At 38.2% G+C, this 18,559-nt stretch overlaps 1 long non-coding RNA gene across 1 annotated transcript; it reads right to left on the bottom strand.

Moving 5' to 3' along the window:
- Window positions 1-9,866: 9,866 nt before the first annotated feature.
- On the bottom strand, window positions 9,867-17,130 carry LOC149632473 (uncharacterized). The gene is made up of 2 exons (XR_016373902.1): window positions 16,844-17,130; window positions 9,867-10,443 (listed from the first exon to the last, which is right to left on the bottom strand). It is a non-coding gene; the product is annotated as an uncharacterized LOC149632473 (long non-coding RNA).
- Between the last annotated feature and the right edge of the window lie 1,429 nt (window positions 17,131-18,559).

The raw sequence follows: 18,559 nt of genomic DNA, 5'->3' as shown, positions 1-18,559 counted from the left end.
AACTACTGTTTCTAACAGTGAAGGAAGTTGACCTCTTCAAAATTGGAGATGCACTATCCGAGCAGAAAAGTGGCAATAAAAATGTCGATACGATTGTAAATTGGGAAACATTTTGCAACTATCACCATCGTCCGTTGAACCATCGTTATTTTTATTGATACCACTACCGCCAATCTTGCTAACATTTTCTTACATTCTCAAACGATACTCCGACAAGGAAACTTTCCTTATAGGCGCTGTTGAGAAACTAGGCACGGTCGTCCTACTAACGGGACTCTTAGGAGTCGTAGTAGGTGGAGGCGAACGAAGCCTATTTAACTGAATGCTTACTACAGTGTCAGTTTTAGGGGCTTGGCTAGTGTCCATTGGCGAAAGAGCGGAGTTAGCGATAACCGCGGTAAGGGTATTTACGCGCAATTCGTCTCTAAAGCTTTGTCCACACTGAACTCGCGCTCGCGTGTTCGCGCCTCGTCTATTCGCATCTTCGCAACAGATCACGAAAACTTTTGCACTTCTGTTCTGATACACGCAAAAATTTTGCATTTCCAATTCTGAGAGCCAATCAAGTTTGAGCAATCATTACGCCTTCTGCCCCTCTCCATCGACGTTGTTCAAAGAGAAAAACGAAACTAATCGTCCCACCCTTCCTCTCGTCTGTGATTGGTGCTTTTCACGCGAAGGCGCGAAATTCTTGGCCTAGTCGCAAGAAATTTGTATCTTCGCGATATGAGGACGCAAAGTAGCGAAAAACCAATGTGGACAGTAGAGCGATCTTGCAAACAAGCAAAGCGAAGATGCGAACTAGCAAAATGTGTCAGTCTGGATAGGCCTTTACGAGAACCTGCGTTGGTCCAGGTTTTGACATTGGCAAGATTAAACACTCGTTTCTTGGGAATGTGGAATATCGCCCGTACATTTTTCTCCTGAGTTGTTGCGATTTCTTCAACGGGCGAAGTATTAGAAGTTAGCGATTTTTGGATTGTTTCAGATTTTCAAAGCGGTTGACTGGAGAACCAGTGGTGGTGGTGACTGGAAATCCCTTCATAGACAAAGCTTAGATTATTATTACTTCGATGGTTTCGACTAAGGCTAAAACTGTATGGAATGAACGTGGTGGTTCGTGTAATAATGCGGGGGGAGATGCTTGGGTCACAGCGGCATTGTAAAGAGATGGCAAACAATTTTCGGTTTTATCACTGGCATTTTCCAACGAGTCAACAACTTCGGTATTGGATATCCAAAGTTGTTTATAAACCAGGATATTTTCATCATCTTGTTCAAAGATTTCCTCTTCAATGTTTTTGCAAATTGTTCGGAGGAAACGAGAACAACAGTTTCGGGTGAAAGTTCTACCTTTAAACAAACGCTAGCACTAGGATTAACGTATCTTAGACTGACAACGCAAGAAGACGTTGCGAATTTAGAATCTTCTGACACGACTTCAATTTCGGCTACGGTATGAATTTCTAACGACGCGGAAGCGATGGGAAGTAGTTCAACCAAGTCAGGCCTTCTTTCTCCAAGGCTCAACATTTCTTCACTTTGAACAAGATTCGCCTGCATTTTGTGGTGGTATCAAACATACATCACTCGATTTATCCGTGGAAGGGTCAACAACGGTAGAAGTTCTAAGAATCAAGCTTTTATTTGCAATGTTATTTTCACAAACAATGATGTGCTTATTAATAAGGGTTTTATCACAAATGCTGTCACTATCCTTCACCAAATATTGCCGCTTCTGGGGTTGGCGTCTCCTCTGGATAAATCCAAGTAGACAGCCCGGGTGTACTTGTGGATGGGGCACAGTGAACAAGCGTAGCCCACACCCGATGTCCCTTCTCGGCAACATCACGTGGCCTTTGTAAATATGTTTTCTGAAAACTTGGATTACTTACGCAATTTTGGACAGTGATTGGACTCGTGTTTTTAACAGTGAAGGAAGTTGCCTCTTCAAAATTGGAGATGCACTATCTGAGAAGAAAAGTGCCAATGAAAATGTCGAAGACGATTGTAAATTGGGAAACATTTTGAAACTATCACCATCGTCCGTTAAACCATCGTTATTTTTATTGATACCACTACCGCCAATCTTGCTAACATTTTCTTACATTCTCAAACGATACTTCGACAACGAAACTTTCCTTTTAGGCGCTGTTGAGACACTAGGCACGATCGTCCTACTAACGGGACTCTTAGGAGGTGGAGGCTAACGAGGCATATTTTACTGATTGCTTACTACAGTGTCAATTTTAGGGTCTTGGCTAGTGTCCATTGGCGAAAGAGTGGAGTAAGCGATAACCGTGATAAAGATATTTAAGCGCAAATCGTCTCTTACGAGAGCCTGTGTTAGTCCTGATTTTGGCAATGCCAAGATTAAAACACTCGTTTCTTGAGAATATGGAATATAGACAGTTACATTTCTCTCCGGAGTTGTTGCGATTACTTTGATGGGCCAAGTATTAGAAACTAGCGATTTTTTGAGATAATGGAGATGGAGTGATTCAGATTTTTAAAGTTGTTGACTCGAGAAAGAACCGGTGGTGGTGGTTTCGACAAGGCTAAAACTGTATGAAATGAACGTCGTTGTTCGTGTAATAATGCGGGGGAGAGATGCTTGGGTCACAGCGGCATTGCAAAGAGATGGCAAACAATTTTCGATTTTATCACTGGGATTTTACAACGAGTTAACAACTTCGGTATTGGATATCCAAAGTTGTTTATCAAGCAAGATATTTTCATCATCTTGTTCAATGTTTCCTCTTCAATGTTTTTGCAATTTGGTTTGGAGGAAACGAGAACAACAGTTTCGGGTGAAAGTTCTACGTTTGAACAAACGCTAGCACTAGGATTAACGTATCCCGGACTGACAACGCAAGAAGACGTTGCGAATTTAGAATCTTCTGACACGACTACAGTTTCAGCCACGGTTTGAATTTATAACAACGCGGAAGCGATGGGAAGTAGTTCAACCAAGTCAGGCCTTCTTTCTCCAAGGCTCAACATTTTTTCACTTTGAACAAAATTCGTGCGCATTTGGTGGTAGAAGTTCTAAGCTATTATCCGCAATGTTATTTTCACAAACTATGATGTGCTTATTAATATGGGTTTTATCACAAATGCTGTCACTATCCTTCACCAAATCTTGAGTCTCCACTTAAAAATATTTTATAAAAATCTTCCTCTAATATTTTAGAAACTGGGCAACTCTGAGGCTAACATTGGTACAAATTTCAAAACTACAATGAGGTCAGCCAAAAAAGTAACATCTTTTCCTGAATTAAAGGACTTTTTAGTAGAAAATAATGTTTTTGTAAGAATATGTGAGACTAAATATGCTGCTCTATGTATATTACTATTTTCATTTAAACTATGTTGAAAAATCCGTTGAAAAATAACAAATTCAATTTTACTTTGAAAAGAGGAAATTAATTAAAATATAATATATAAAATATCGCCAGCAAGTTCCGCATTTTCGGGGGATTTCTAGTCAAATGTGATCTCGATAAAAGAGCAAACTAAATTTTGATAAATATGATTCTAAACAATAAGAAAACTTTGACTAAGTTGAAAATATAGGACATTTCATGAAACTATAGGATAATATAGGACAGTTTCAAAAATATAGGGTTTTGTTGAAATTTTTCTAGCGTTAGCAATAATGCGCTAAAGAACTGCTATTAAATTAGTTTGTTAGGTAAATAGAATATAAATATTAGTTACATGATACAAAGGTTCAAACTGGTTAAAGTAGTAATAAATTTATATTAGGACTAGACCAATTTCCATCTTATCATTACAAGATCATATTAAGGACTGATTTCAAATTAAAAAAAAATCCGGTAAACCATAGTCTACCGTCATAGTCACGTAATAAATAACGAAATAAAATATATCTCTTTATCAGTTATCTCCGTATTTTATCTGAAATTGTAACAGATTTTATTGGAACTATAGGACTGCTGAGCCCCCTAAAACTATCTTAACAAGTTAACAATATAAAAATTTGAACTGCTCAAATAGAAAAGAAAACTTAAATTAATCAAAAAAACCACCAGTACTATAACCCTCACTACCCTAGGAAAGTACGTCGTCTGCTCTGGGAAGCCTTTCATAACTTTTTCTTATTTTTCTGGAGTGTCGCCCTAAGCACCACCGTCTAGTATTTTTGTACGCAGTAAAAAGCGCGGGCTAAAAAGAATATAAGCCAGTCTTGCCTTGTCGTTTCCCGCGACCTCGGCGATAATTTATTTTCTGCTATTGAACGTAAATAAAAGTATTATTATGACAACCACTGGATCACTTTTACATCTCATAGAACGGATCTTGGGAATTATGATGTTTTAAATCAGTCATGGGCAATATGTCCTTCACGCGGGAACCTTGGAACTTCTAAGTTTAATTACTTCTTTATGAATCGGAATAAGTTAGTCCCCTTAATCTTTCACTAACTTTACGGTTACAATACCTACTTCATATTCGCCATTCTTTTGTAAGTTCTCTTAAAATAAGTAAAATTAATCTTTCATTCCGACACTTCCCAGATCAAGTTATCCTCAGTTTTTGGTTCGTAATGATAAGAAGATATTTGTCCAACGCGGGATAGTTTTCTCAGGTATTTCAACCACTTTAGTTTTTTTCAGCGGGGTGGGTTCTAGTTTTTATGATCCTTAATGATGGTTTTCACTCGTGACCACTTTGAAGCAAGACGCTATGTTCGTATTCGCCTGGGGGTTTTAGCAATGGTAACTGGTGCAACCACGAATTCATTATTGGGGACTGTGACAGATTTACGTTTTTGTTGTTGTTTTCCTCTAAAATAACGCCACTAGGTACAAAAACCAGTGCCGCCCCCGCGTTTGATTGAAGTTCCGGACGGGCACTGGATGAGGACGCGGAAGGTGGTCTCTATCATGGGGCAACCAGGAGCTAACATGTCAGGGCTATCCGAACCCAAAGATTTTCTTATTAACCCATGTTTCTTTAAAGGAGTTACGTAATCTGTAGGGCAGATTTATAAGGGAAAAACCTTTAATTAACGAGATAATTGCGTACGGTTTAATTTCGACTAAATACCAAAAAAAATTTTCAAACTCCCCGACTTGAACAGGCCTTCCTTGAATTTTAAAGCAAAAATCCATGATAAATATTTCTTTGTCTTAAAAGATTTCCTATACTTCTATAAATATAATACAAGCGCGAAATTAACTATTTTCCTTTTTAATTATTAAATATAAGCAAATTAGTTTGTCACTTCATGGATTTGGTCCGCGCCATTTCTCAAATTTTAAATTTTCTGTACGAACAGGATTGCCTCGATATTCCTAGTGGCGCATCGTTTCATTGGTTTATCTTCCGTAGCAACGGACCAATAATACTCCCCACTAAAAGTTAGTCTGCTATAATCGCTTGGCAACACAGGCTTATGGCGCAGCGCATTAACCCTTTGGAGGTTGAACCTGAATTTACTGATGAAGAACTGAGAAACATAAAAATCCAAGAAGAATATGATGTAATAAACAATGCCCAATATAATTTAAACTTAGAGCAGCTTGAGAACAACTGTTATTGCGGAAAATGTGTCCCTGATTGGTTAAGCCTCGGTACCAATGAAGAGGTAGTCCAAGAATTGAAAAAGTGTACAAAATTGAAGGACCTCAGGGGTAGAGTAATTTGTTGTAGACAAGTTGAGGGTGTTGTTAATTTTTTTAATGATACTGATGATCCAACGGGCCCTGCTTATTGTGTAACTGAAGACGTCGATTTCAAATCTATGTGTCAACGAAAGAGAGCTTTAAAAGCTACATATAGAAGTTACCTTCATTCTCGCAGACGACCACCACCCGTAGAATTTTCGAACAGGTAGATGCACAAATTAAATAAATAATTATGAATATATTAGGTTAACTATAGTGATGTTTTATTGTAGAACATATCGCTATATAGCATACCGCACATACACCCATCTAATGTATCAGAAATTAGGTAGAGGAAATGGTCAAGTAGTACCATTTTGCACTTTACTTGATATACGGAAACATTTTCCAGAGGATGATGCTAATGAGTACACAAGTTACACAACAGGAATGGAATTAGAAAGATTTAGACTTAATACAAACTAAAACTAGTGATGATAAACTGGCAGCTGGCCTTGGTAACGTTCAAAGGATGATATAACATGTAAATAGATCGGCTATCAAGTGATAATTTTTATGTTCCTAAATAAGTCACAGTAACTTGGATATTAACTTATAAAGTAATAATTATTTTGCTCCTAAATTTGTTATTGTAACTAGGTTATTAAGTGAAAATTATTATGTTCCTAAATTAGTCATAGTAACTTGTTATTAGCAGAGTGAAATTAAAATAGTTGTGATAAACAGGTACAACACCTTAACAAAGTGCTGTGAGATTTGTTCCTAAATTAGAAGTAGTAAATTATAGCACGAGAAAATATATAATACAGCTTTAACTTTTAAATATAATTCAAAATTTCTAAAAACCATTCAGGATTACTATAAATAAATCAAGTTTTATAAAATAATTCATAATTTATGAAAATAAATCGGGTTTTATAAAATTTAAAAACTAATTCGATATAAATTTTGAATCTTGATTTATTAATTTTAATGTATTTTTTATAAATCTTAAATTATTTATTTTTAAATTTTAAAGCTGAATTAAGTCTCCTTTGGCTTGCCGTAATAAACATATCTGTTACAAATAATTTAGTCAAAACAGATCTAATTTCAAAGCTAAGTCATAACAAATTATTTTTTATTTAGAATGAAAGTATAAATATTAAAAACTTGGTCAATAATTTACATACTATTTTGAATTATCTAACATTTCGTTTATTGTGATGAGAATTTTGTCATATTAAATGCACAATTTAAAATAACCTTCTTCTTTTTGCAGCTACAATTAAGTTTTGTTTGTCAGGCCGCGGGATTGGAGCTATATTAGCTCTCTTACGATAGCTTTTCATTAAATTTGCAAGTGGAATTTCATCTTCATCGCTTAGTTTACGTTTTATGATATTTTTGATAATTTCATAGGTAAATTCATACGTTTTAGGCTCTTTTTGAGGCCTAGCATGCCATTCACAAGTAGCTTTGGACAAGAAAAATTCAAAATCTTCTTTATTTCTGTCTCGGATTGTCGAGTCTTTTTATTTTTCAAAATTAAATTTTGGGTCTACATTAAAATTATGGTCAAGAGCTGTTAACATTGTACGAGCTTCCATGACATCTTGGTCAAATTCTTGTTGTTTTCGACAATATTTTAGCAGCAGGTTGTGATAAGATTCCAGCTTGGAAGTATGAGAAAATGCGCAAATTTGTTTTAAATATCATAAGATACTCGTCTTGTTTATGAAGTCATTTAAAGCGTCATAAGGGAAGGTGTCAGGTTTAAGCCATTTTTTTCTCCTTCCTGCTTCTTCTGGAATAGGATCGTTGATGCAACGTTTGTGGAGGGTAAAACTTGGAAATGAATGGACATTAGTGACATGATTAATAACAGATTTCCACATTTCAAGTAAAACATCTGGGTTTCCATTGCAATTTTCAGCAGCGAACGTGGCGGCTAAGAGATCCTTATTGTCCTTTTTTGACTTATGGCAGAAATAATTTTGGCCACACTCTTAGCAAAATGCCATACGTCGAATTGATGGTCAATACTGGGATAACTATCCCTTAAAAAGGCTCGAATCTGAATGTGTCGATCAGTTGTGATTCTAAACACATAAAAGTCCACATTTCTCCAATTTTGTCAGAAACCTTTTCTATCCTTCCAATTCCATATTACTGGACTTGTATTGAACCTCACTTTCGTTTACGAGCCAAAATGGACACATTTGTCTGTCTCTTGACCAAGGAAAGTGTACCCACAATATTTTGCCGAATGTCCTGGTGAATCATAACGCCCGTCAGCGGAAATGGTAACTTGGCTAGAACTTTCAATTTCTGCATAATATCATTTTGTTCATTTTTCCATGCAACCCGAATTTCTGGAATCACATAGTTTTTCTGAATAGTAATATGAAATTGAGAGATTGAGATAACGGGGGTCTGGGTTCCGTTTACCGAGACCCCAAATTGGCTACCGGCGTGTCAGTGGTCTTTTTACGGCGATACTCTCGAACCCCAAACAATTCACCGGAAAATCAAAAATTTCAACGCCGTGATAATTCTTCGCAAATACCGATAAAACTTTGTCAACTAAATACATAAAATCATCCCCTTGGGTTTCCCGCGAGTCGAAGGACTAAGCACTTGCGGGATGTATTGACTTCCGTCGCATTTCGATAGACCGGGTGAACGGGGTGTAGAAATCCCGTAGAAATAACATGAGGTTTTCACCCTGACGGCAGATTTCTACCGTCGATTTCAAGTGATCAGTTAACATGAGGATCAATGGGAGAACTTCGAAATTTCGTATTAATTCTTAGCAACAAGAGGTATAAAATGAGTGTAAAGTTTCGGGTTATATTCATTCTCTCGTGGTCTTTAAACGGATTCGAAATATGTAAGTATAGGGGAATTTCTTTGTAAGGATGGAACTTGCCCTAATTTTATTTCATTTAGGCTCGCCACCAAAATATTCCCGATTTCCTCCCGAAGATAACGGGGGTCTGGGGCTCGTTTACCGAGGCCCCAAAATGGCTACCGGCGTGACAGTGGTCTTTTTACGGCGATACTCTCGAACCCCAAACCGTGCTTTTAGTCAAAACATGAACTCTAAAACTTCACCGGGGAGTCAAAAAAATTTCAACGCCGTGATTGTTCTTAACAAATACCGATAACACTTTTTCAGCCAAATACATAAAATAAAACCCCTTGGGTTTCCCGCGAGTCGGAGGCCTAAGCACGGGCGGAAATGTATTGACTTCCGTCGTATTTCGATTGATGGGGTAGTTCATATTGTCCCGGTTTTACGAACGCGAATACGTTGGGTGGAGTTTCCACCGTCGATTTCTAGTGGTGAGTTAACACGGGGTTCTATGGGAGTATAATAACGCGACGGGAGATTTTAGTGGTACTTTAAATTGGTGGGGATAGGAAAAGCAAGCAAGGCCGTGCGCTTCCAAATACTTATCTCTCTAATATAACGTATATTTGCATGCTCAATTCCCACGATATTCTGAACGGGGAAGGCTTTTTTCAAGATAAGCCCATTAATAATTTAACGTTTAATATCTACAAATGAATTGAGGTGTTGGAAAAGATGAAACATTTTGTATAGGCCTACCCTATATGTATAATTTATATAAGTGGGCGAGCGGTACACCTATTTAAGCCAATGGTGTTCAAAACATAACTCTATTTTCACATTATTTGAACACCTTTTATATGGGCCTTGCGAAGGTGTTATTTTATATCGTTTAGGAATCATTTGTGCGCCTTTTCATGAATGAGACTTTTTCAACCCTACACCGTTTATTTAAGCGAATGGTGTTTAAAAAATATCCCATTAATTCTATGCCATTAGACCACCTATTAATGGGGTTTTCGATGGGGTTATTTTATATAATTAAGGTATCATTTGCGCACCTTTAAAGAATTTTCTTTTATAAACACATTTCTACACCATTCGTTTAAGCTAGTGGTGTTTTTAAAATATCGAACTAATTTGGTACTATTTCAGCACCTTGTTAAGGTGTACAAATAGTGCACATTGTTTTAACACCATTATGACACTATTTAGACAACACAATTTTTTACAGTGCAGGACTTTCTATAGAACCCTAAAATCAATCCATATTTGAATCCTCGATCGATTCCGAGGTATGCACTGTAACCCTCCGTAGAATAATTTAACTAAGGGAGTATCTCCCGAGGGCCATAAAAAGAATCAAGACAACTTACTTTAATTATCCAATTTAAGAAGACAATTCTTCTTTAGTTTATTAATGAAATAACAAAGGGATAACGATCCCGTAACCCAACTTGGTTAATACAGAAAAACTCCGTTTAAACTACTTTAGTTCAACAAAGGAGAGAACTGGTCTCTTCAACCATTAACAGATAACTGATAACAGCATTCTAAATTAATCTAGATTACAACTGTGGAAGGGGGAGTGGCTTGTAACATGGAGGCTAGATATGCCCTGCCAGAACCAAGGAGTGGAAGCTCCAAAGATTCTGGCAGCCATGTTACATCCCCCCCCTCTTTAGGAACTGGTTTATAATACAAAAATATAGAATAGAAAAAATTCAGTTTAGGGTTACCCCGAGGAACCCTTAAAAGCATTAGCAGGGGTATAGGTATTCTTAAGTTCGTTTACAAATGTTTTTCACAAAATATTGATCTGTTCTTCATCGGTGCTGCATGAGATTCTGTTCCAATTTTCGTACCCGAAGGACTTCCCTTATTACCGTGACATTAAGCTCTCCTTACGGAGGATCAAAGTAATTGGGGTCGTGGACGTTCTCCTTCGGTCATCTAAAAATAAAACTTTTTAGTAATTTCTCTTCGTTGCTTGGGAAATAAATTCCCAAGGGAAAACAGAAATTGGTTCTCGGGTGAAACAGAAATATTCCCTTTTTAGGTTCTTTATGTTATTATTGTTAAGGTAAACTTGAACCTCATAAGGAGATCTTAATCTTTTATCATCATCAGGGGGTCGATAGTAGATGTCTACTTCATTACCTCCGGGCTGAACCGTTGCCCTCTTACACACCTCTCGGCGCCATCCCAATTTAAAAGGTTCTAGATAAATATCGGGTAATGTAGCCCTATTCAAACGAGGCGTTCTCATTGATTCCGGTAACGTGGTTGAAGAACTATCAGACACACGTAACGATTGGGATTTCGATTGAGAAGGCGGTGTAGGTGTTGACGTTTCTTCCGACAGAGTAGAATTCTGTTCCGGATGTACTATTTCTTCGGTAGAAATAGAAATCGGTTCAGGAGGTACTATTTCCTCCGAAAAACCAGAAGAAGGTGAATGGTGTAACGCAAGTTCAGATACGGACTTGTCAGAAGACGTTGATTTGTCCTCCGGCGTTACAATTTCTTCTGTAAAACTGGATGTTGACGCATGTAGCTTATTTTCCACGGCTGATTCACGATCAGACGGGGAAGCCTCCCCTGCCGCAGAAGGCGGGCTATCGTTAGAGGGATGATCGAGCTGAAAAGCCCTCATATCATGATAGGTAAAAAGGAGGAGAGGAGGGTCTTCAAAAAGGGCCATGCCCGGTTCACTATCAGAATCTGTAGGCTGAAGTGAACCATCCCGAACTGCAGGGGGGATCGGTTGATCCGCTGCTTGCTCTTCTACTGAACTTGATGTCGTGGTTGGAGGGACATCGGTAATTGCAGGAAGAATCGGTTGACGGACTTCCTGACCGTCCGGAGATGACGGTGATGTAGAAGATGATGATGCTTCAGATGAAGTAGTTGAAGAAGTCTCCGCAGATTGGTGGTGCATGCTGCCACCATTCGTAGGAGGACTACCTTCGATTTCATCAGCGACTTCGGATTGAGAAATGGGGGTATTTTTGGCGTTTTCGAAGACAGCTACGTTAGTCCAATATAGTTTAAGATGTTCTAGGTTAACTTTCCCTACGTTCTGCCCAGAGTTAGCGTCTTCTAACTCGTAAACAACGGGAGAGTGCTTTGCAACTATCTTGAAGGGACCTGCCCATTTAGGACTAAGCTTTTTCATGAGCTGACCTGTCGTACTGGATAAAGGATGAGTTTCCATCCATACTAAGGTTCCTACCGCAAACTCTAACGGGTCATGGCGGAGGTCGTAGTATTTTTTCTGGTGGGCCTTTGCTAACTTAGACAATTCATTGCTGAATGCTAATTGTTCCTTAAGAACCTTCAAAGCCTTATCACGACTGGGGTCATCATTGAACTGAATGGGTTCCTCAATATCTAAATCCCAAGGGAGACGTGGCTCCCGCCCTAAATTCAAGAAGAACGGGGATCTGCCCGTTGTTTCATGGGGTGCGGAATTTATAGCAAATTGAAGAAGGTCAAGGGATTCATCCCATCTATCATGGTGATTCCCTACATAAAACGAAATTAGTTCGCCTATTACTCTATTGACTCTTTCGGTGGGATTTCCCTTAGGAGTATAGGGGGTGGTAAACTTTGGGTTTATTTTAAATGCTCTGCACGTCTGCAGCCAAAGTTTCGAAGTAAACTGTACCCCTCTATCACTAAGAATAGCTTTAGGAGCTCCCCACCTAGTGATAATAGACTTAAATGCCTGAACACAGGTCTTAGCAGTAATAGTTTTTAGTGGAATCATTTCCACGAATTTGGTCATATAATCGACGAAAACTATTAGATATTTGTAGTGGTGTCTACTAGAAGGGAAAGGTCCCATAATGTCGACACTTATTTGGTCCCAAGGACTAGTTATTTCTGAGGGTTGCATTAGCCCTGGCTTTTTCCTGTTCCTAGCCTTAAATTGTTGGCATAAGGAGCAACCTCGAACATAATCCTGGACGTCACTAATTACAGAGGGCCACCAATATCTATAAGTAACTTTACTCAGGGTTTTATCTTTGCCCCTATGAGCTGACAGTGGGTGGTCGTGTAACAACCTCATGGCTTCTAACCTTAACCGAGGCGGTAAATAATTCTTTTCCGGATGATTTCTATAAGGTCTTCTATAAAGAAGATCATTCTTTATTTCAAACATTTTATTCCTAACTGGGTTAGGTCCTTGCAAGGAATTTATAATAGGGGAAGCAAAAGGATCTTCCCTTTGTGACTTTCTTACGTCATCTATAGTAAAGACTGAATATAACGCTCTAGGACCTGGAGGACGTATTCGACCTTCAACAGATTCACTAGAGGATGTTGTACTATTACTACTACCGGTAGAATTTTGACTAGTACTACTACTAGTTGGATCCAAATTACTAGTAGTATTGGAAGTAGAGGAACTAAGATGGATACTTAAGACATTTATCGGAGCTCTCGATAAAGCGTCTGCTACTACGTTCTCTACTCCTTTCTTATGTTTAATAGTAAAGTCAAAAGTTTGAAGGTACATAGCCCATTTAACTAGACGAGAATTAGGTTCCCTGATATTAAACAACCACTGTAAAGCCTGATGATCAGTGAGGACAGTGAATTTACGACCTTCTAGAAAGGGCCTAAACTTTTTAACTGCCCAACATATGGCTAAACACTCTTTCTCGCTAGTAGAGTACCTAGTTTCGGCATCTTTGAGCCCTGTGCTAGCATAAGCTATAGGGACTTCTACGTTATCTTGTAATTGGGAAAGAAGAGCACCTAACCCTGCATCACTAGCATCGGTAGTTAAGATGCACGGGGAATCCCTTCTAAAGGAAGCTAAGGGGTGAGCCTTACAAATGGCTTCCTTAATTTTGTCGAACGCTTGCTGCTGTTCGAATCCCCAAACAAATTTTTGATCCTTCCGTTTAAGTTTATTAATAGGTGCTACTATTTGAGAGTAGTGATTAATAAAACGGTTGTGCCAACCTGCCATCCCTAAATATCTTTGAACTTCCTTAATATTTTTAGGAGGAGGAAATTTTTGAATGGCTTCTATCTTAGAAGGATCTATATGCACCCCTTTTTCATTTACAATGTGACCAAATATGGTAGCTTCTTTCTGAGCGAAACGACATTTTTTTAACTGTAGGGTGAGACCCGCTTCCTTTAATCTATTGAGGACATATTCTAAACACGTTAAGTGTTGGTCCCAATCTTCGCTAAGCGAGATTAAATCATCTAGATAATCGATTAATTGGAAGTAATCTGCGTCCCTAAAAATCTCGTCAATTAGACGCTGAAAGGAGCTAGGGGCATTACAAAGCCCAAAAGGAAGTACATTAAACTCATACTTTCCCATATGAGTCACGAAAGCAGTTTTTTCTCTACTTTTTGGGTGCATTTCCACTTGCCAGTACCCTGATTTAAGGTCAAGTGTTTTTATATATTTAGGTCTTCCAACCCTAGCTAACATGTCCTCTATATTAGGTAAAGGATAAGGGTCCTTAATGGTAACCTGATTAAGTTTTCTGTAATCAATACAAAACCGATAGGGTTTACCCCGTTTTGTTTGATCAACTAAAACTACGGGCGAAGCCCAGGGAGAAACTGATGGTCTGATTATCCCGTCATCTAACATTTCCCTAACATGTTGTTCTATTATTTTCCTTTTTTGGTCATTAACACGATAAGGTTGAGATTTTATGGGCGGACTATTCCCTGTGTGAATCTCATGGAAGATTAGTCCAGTTCTTCCTACTTTATCGGAAAACAACTCAGGAAATTTCAATAAAAGGGCTTCTAGTTGATGGCGTTGCTCATCAGTGATAGGGGCTGCAGAAACTGCGTCCCTAATATTATTTACAATCTCCTTATCTATGGGATCCTTTTCTGATTGAATTGAAAAAGGGATCCTTAAGTTACCCACTAAGCATTGAGATGACTCAAAATCTAATTTGACCCTATTTTCCTCAAGAAAATCTTGACCCAATATGAAGTCACTATTTAGGGAAGGAACTATGTAAAATTTAAACTTGAATTGTTTCTCACTGTCACTTGACTTAAGAATAAATTCTAACTCGTGAGAACCTTTTGTGAACGTATAACGGCCGTCGCCCCAAACTACACAATCTAGTTCTTCATCTTCAGGTAATTCTGAAGAATTTCTATGTTTACAAATTTTCTGCCACTGGTCAAGACTAACAAAAGAGGCGTCGGCCCCGCTATCTAATTTAGCGTGAACTGTCGCGTGTTCAAAAGTAACGGGAATAGTAACCCTTTTATAAACCGAACCTTTCTTGACTGATTCGATCCTTAAAGGGAACGCGACACGCTTTTTGTTAGGGGAATTTATTGGGTACCGGGAGAGGGACCACGAAGGACCTCTCCCGTCTGGGCTTCCCCCGACTGGATCATCTTTGTGTTAGGACAATCAGGTGCCAGATGACCTGGTTCTTGACAACTGTAACAGGTGAACGTACGTGTAGAGGGGTAGGACAAAGATAGTTGACGACCTGGAGATTTTGATCTTTGATTATAATATCGGTTATAAGATCGTTGACCTCTATTTGAAGTGTTTTGAGCTCTAGCTTGAGACCTAGAGTCTAAGGGTTTCAAGGGATATTCCCATTTAGGATGTGATGGGGAAGTAGGACAAGGGCTTTGACAATGCCCGGGGGGAACACTGACTATGGGCTGAGCCTTTATTGGCTGGGCAAGAGGACTCTGTTTTAACCTTAGGCTTTGGGGGAGATTTCCTCTTTTCCCTTTTCTCAGCATTCTTTTTCCTGACTTCAATATCCTTTTCTATAGTTTTACAGGAATTTCTCAACTGTTCCATAGTAGTAAATTGAAGGAAAAGTAGGGGAGTTCTAAGTTCATCTTTCAAATTACTCTTTATTATAGGAACTAATTCCTTTTCGGAGAGGGGATGGGTCATCCCTAGATTCAGCTTCATAACTTCCCCGAAGAATTCCTCTACCGATTCCTTATCTTTCTGACTTCTATGGTTTATTTCTATCTTAAGTTTAGAATCAGCTTCGGAATCTCTAAACTGAACCTTAAAATGTCTCTTAAACGTATTCCAAGTTAAATGAGGATGGGAAGGTCTTAAGCTACACATTTCGTCATATTGACGGACTAAATCCCTGTACCAATACAAGACACGTCCTCTTAAAAGGAGAGGCAAAGCAGCTAACCTTTCTTCATTTGATAGCTTGTGAAATTTAGCATACTCCTCAAAAGCAGCTAAAAATTCAGCGGCATTATCGTTAGACGATCCCATAAAGGCTAACCTTTCTGGCGGTTCGATAGGGGCTTTTCCCGTTTTAGGAGTTGAACCTCTATTTATTAACATGGGTAAATCCCTAACTAACCTATCAAAACTAGTAGCAAGAGCTTTTTGTATTGCTACATTTTGGTTTGAATTATCCGCCAGTGTTTGGAGCAAGGGCAATATAAACGCTTTTAATTCCTCTTCGGGAGTGTCTGGTCCTAATTGAGGAATTTTTCGGGACGGAGAATATTGGGTTCCGATAGTTCTAGTTTCTGGTTTAGGCAAAACATTTGCAGAACTAATTTTAGGCTTAACAATTGTGGACTCTGATTTAGGAGGATTAAGGGAATTAATCCCAGTTTGAGGAGGGAAATTAGAGGGAGTTAAACATCCCTTAGGGGCAGGAATACTTTTATGAGGGAATAACAAGTAAGGAGAGAAGTTAGGTTCTGAAGAGGCTGCAGTCCTCTTTTTTGAATCTTCTTCATCTCTCTCTTCCTCAATACGAAGCTTCCGGTTAAAGTCCTCCAAGGTATCATCCGTTTCAGGCGGTGCTAGCAGGTCGCCATCGTCTTCCATAGACGTAAACAGATCTTCTTTTGATTTATCTTCCCTTTTCTTTAAGATTAAATTCTCGTCCTCATCCTCAGATGTCTGAGGCGATCTCCATGTTTGATTGTTAGCGTTTGAGTAAGCCATGATTAATTTAATTAATTTACAATAATCAAAACAATTTACATCAATCAAGTTAGATTAAATTTATACAATATAAACAGTAAGTCATCTAAATTCAGTAGTTTTATAACAAAGATAATTTTATTTCTTAATTTAGTGTTTAATTTATTCCTGATTAAGTTAGATTTAATTTAATACAACTATCTTATTAACCATCTATCAATGTGGAAGCCAAGGCTTAGAGCCACATGGGGGGCGGATATCCTAACCAACAATGATAAACAGTATTTCTATGGGACTGACCGAGGCTTAGTCGGGTCCCTGTTCGGGCGCCATTTTTATGTAACCCTCCGTAGAATAATTCAACTAAGGGAGTATCTCCCGAGGGCCATAAAAAGAATCAAGACAACTTACTTTAATTATCCAATTTAAGAAGACAATTCTTCTTTAGTTTATTAATGAAATAACAAAGGGATAACGATCCCGTAACCCAACTTGGTTAATACAGAAAAACTCCGTTTAAACTACTTTAGTTCAACAAAGGAGAGAACTGGTCTCTTCAACCATTAACAGATAACTGATAACAGCATTCTAAATTAATCTAGATTACAACTGTGGAAGGGGGAGTGGCTTGTAACATGGAGGCTAGATATGCCCTGCCAGAACCAAGGAGTGGAAGCTCCAAAGATTCTGGCAGCCATGTTACAGCACTAACCGTAATATTTAGTCCGCCTCTCCTTTACCCTTAGATCGTCGAAACTAAAAACAAGCCCCATTTCCCCTTTTTCAGAAAAAATGTTGTATGTACAATCGCTATGGAGAATTTATAATTCACACTCTTTTATACTAATTACTTTAAGCACACTGAAAACGTTCTCTCTATCAGAAGGGAAATTTGAGAACTCGTCGTTCTGTCTCGACACCAGACTCCCGTAATACGTCAGGGAAAGCACCGATGATTAGGCAGATAATTGTCGTACAATTAATTCGGTCTCACCCCGTACTCTGAAACGCCAACAATCCAATCCCCTCGCCGATTTGGGAACCGTTTTGAATCGCTTCGAACCGGTTTCCCATGTAAGTGTGAACGTGGCTTTAGTGTAGTCAATTATCGCGTCGTTCTCGAACTAGCGCTCAGTAAGTCTCTACCATTACGAAACATAGGAATCTAATAAACATATGCTTTTACTTATGAAAAACGAGAAATCTATCAGCGACTCTTTACAGCCTTTAAAGGTTTCGGTTAGTGGAATCTAGGATTTCCTGGTAACTCCAATAATGGCACTGAACGAACTGGAATTTATGGGAAATAATCGATATTTTAAATACAGGTACAAATTGCATTTTAAAGTCATTAATGTAATTGCCCATTTGAAATTTTATCTAAATTATAGGTACACCCAAGAGACTCTTGTAAACGTGACGACACTGGAGGTGAATTTTGAAACGTTCGGGGGTGTGTCACTGAGTGTTATTTTCTTTTTGGCAATTGAACTTTAAATATTTCATATCAAGAGTCGTGGGTGATGGAGAACCAAGTATTGAGATACAATGCCATAGCGGATTATTTCAAAAGATCCCTTAACATGAAGTATTTTTGTATTCCTTGAAATAAGATTCGAGTAATTGGGTTGGGTAAACGGATAGGCTTGTGTTTTAACTTGCAACTTCATGGTTGTGGGTCGAGTGTGCGAATATTCGAGAATTTTAATATTATTCTCCGGTTTCGACTCGTTTAATTTGAAACGTTAAAAAGTACCGATCATTCGAAATGTCTAATCCTTAATCGATGAGTTTTGGTTTTCTTTTAAATACTCGATTAAGTAAATCCGTTTTCGAATGGTGATCTTATATTTCCAGATAAAACCAAATTCATTCAATAATATCACGTTTATATCTTACTTTAATATAATTTTTTCAATCGTGATTAGGGTAATTTACGAAGGAAATAAATTGAACTTTGACGACTTTTCCAAATTAATTACTGCGGCTGATGTTTTCATAGTGCGTGAAAGAGAAATGAGACTAAAATTTAACTCTACTGATAAAATAATTTCTCATAATCCTTAATATTTGTTAGAATGCTCCTTTTATTCTGTTTCCCATGCCACGTGCATTATTCGGTGGCCG

The sequence above is a fragment of the Phalangium opilio genome, unplaced genomic scaffold (genome assembly GCF_054372755.1).
Source record: "Phalangium opilio isolate 3A_F unplaced genomic scaffold, DU_Popi_V2 ptg000100l_1, whole genome shotgun sequence".
Classification (NCBI taxonomy): Eukaryota; Metazoa; Arthropoda; class Arachnida; order Opiliones; family Phalangiidae; genus Phalangium; species Phalangium opilio.
Note: the sequence above shows the minus strand (reverse complement) of the source record. Positions and strands in the feature narration are given on the sequence as shown.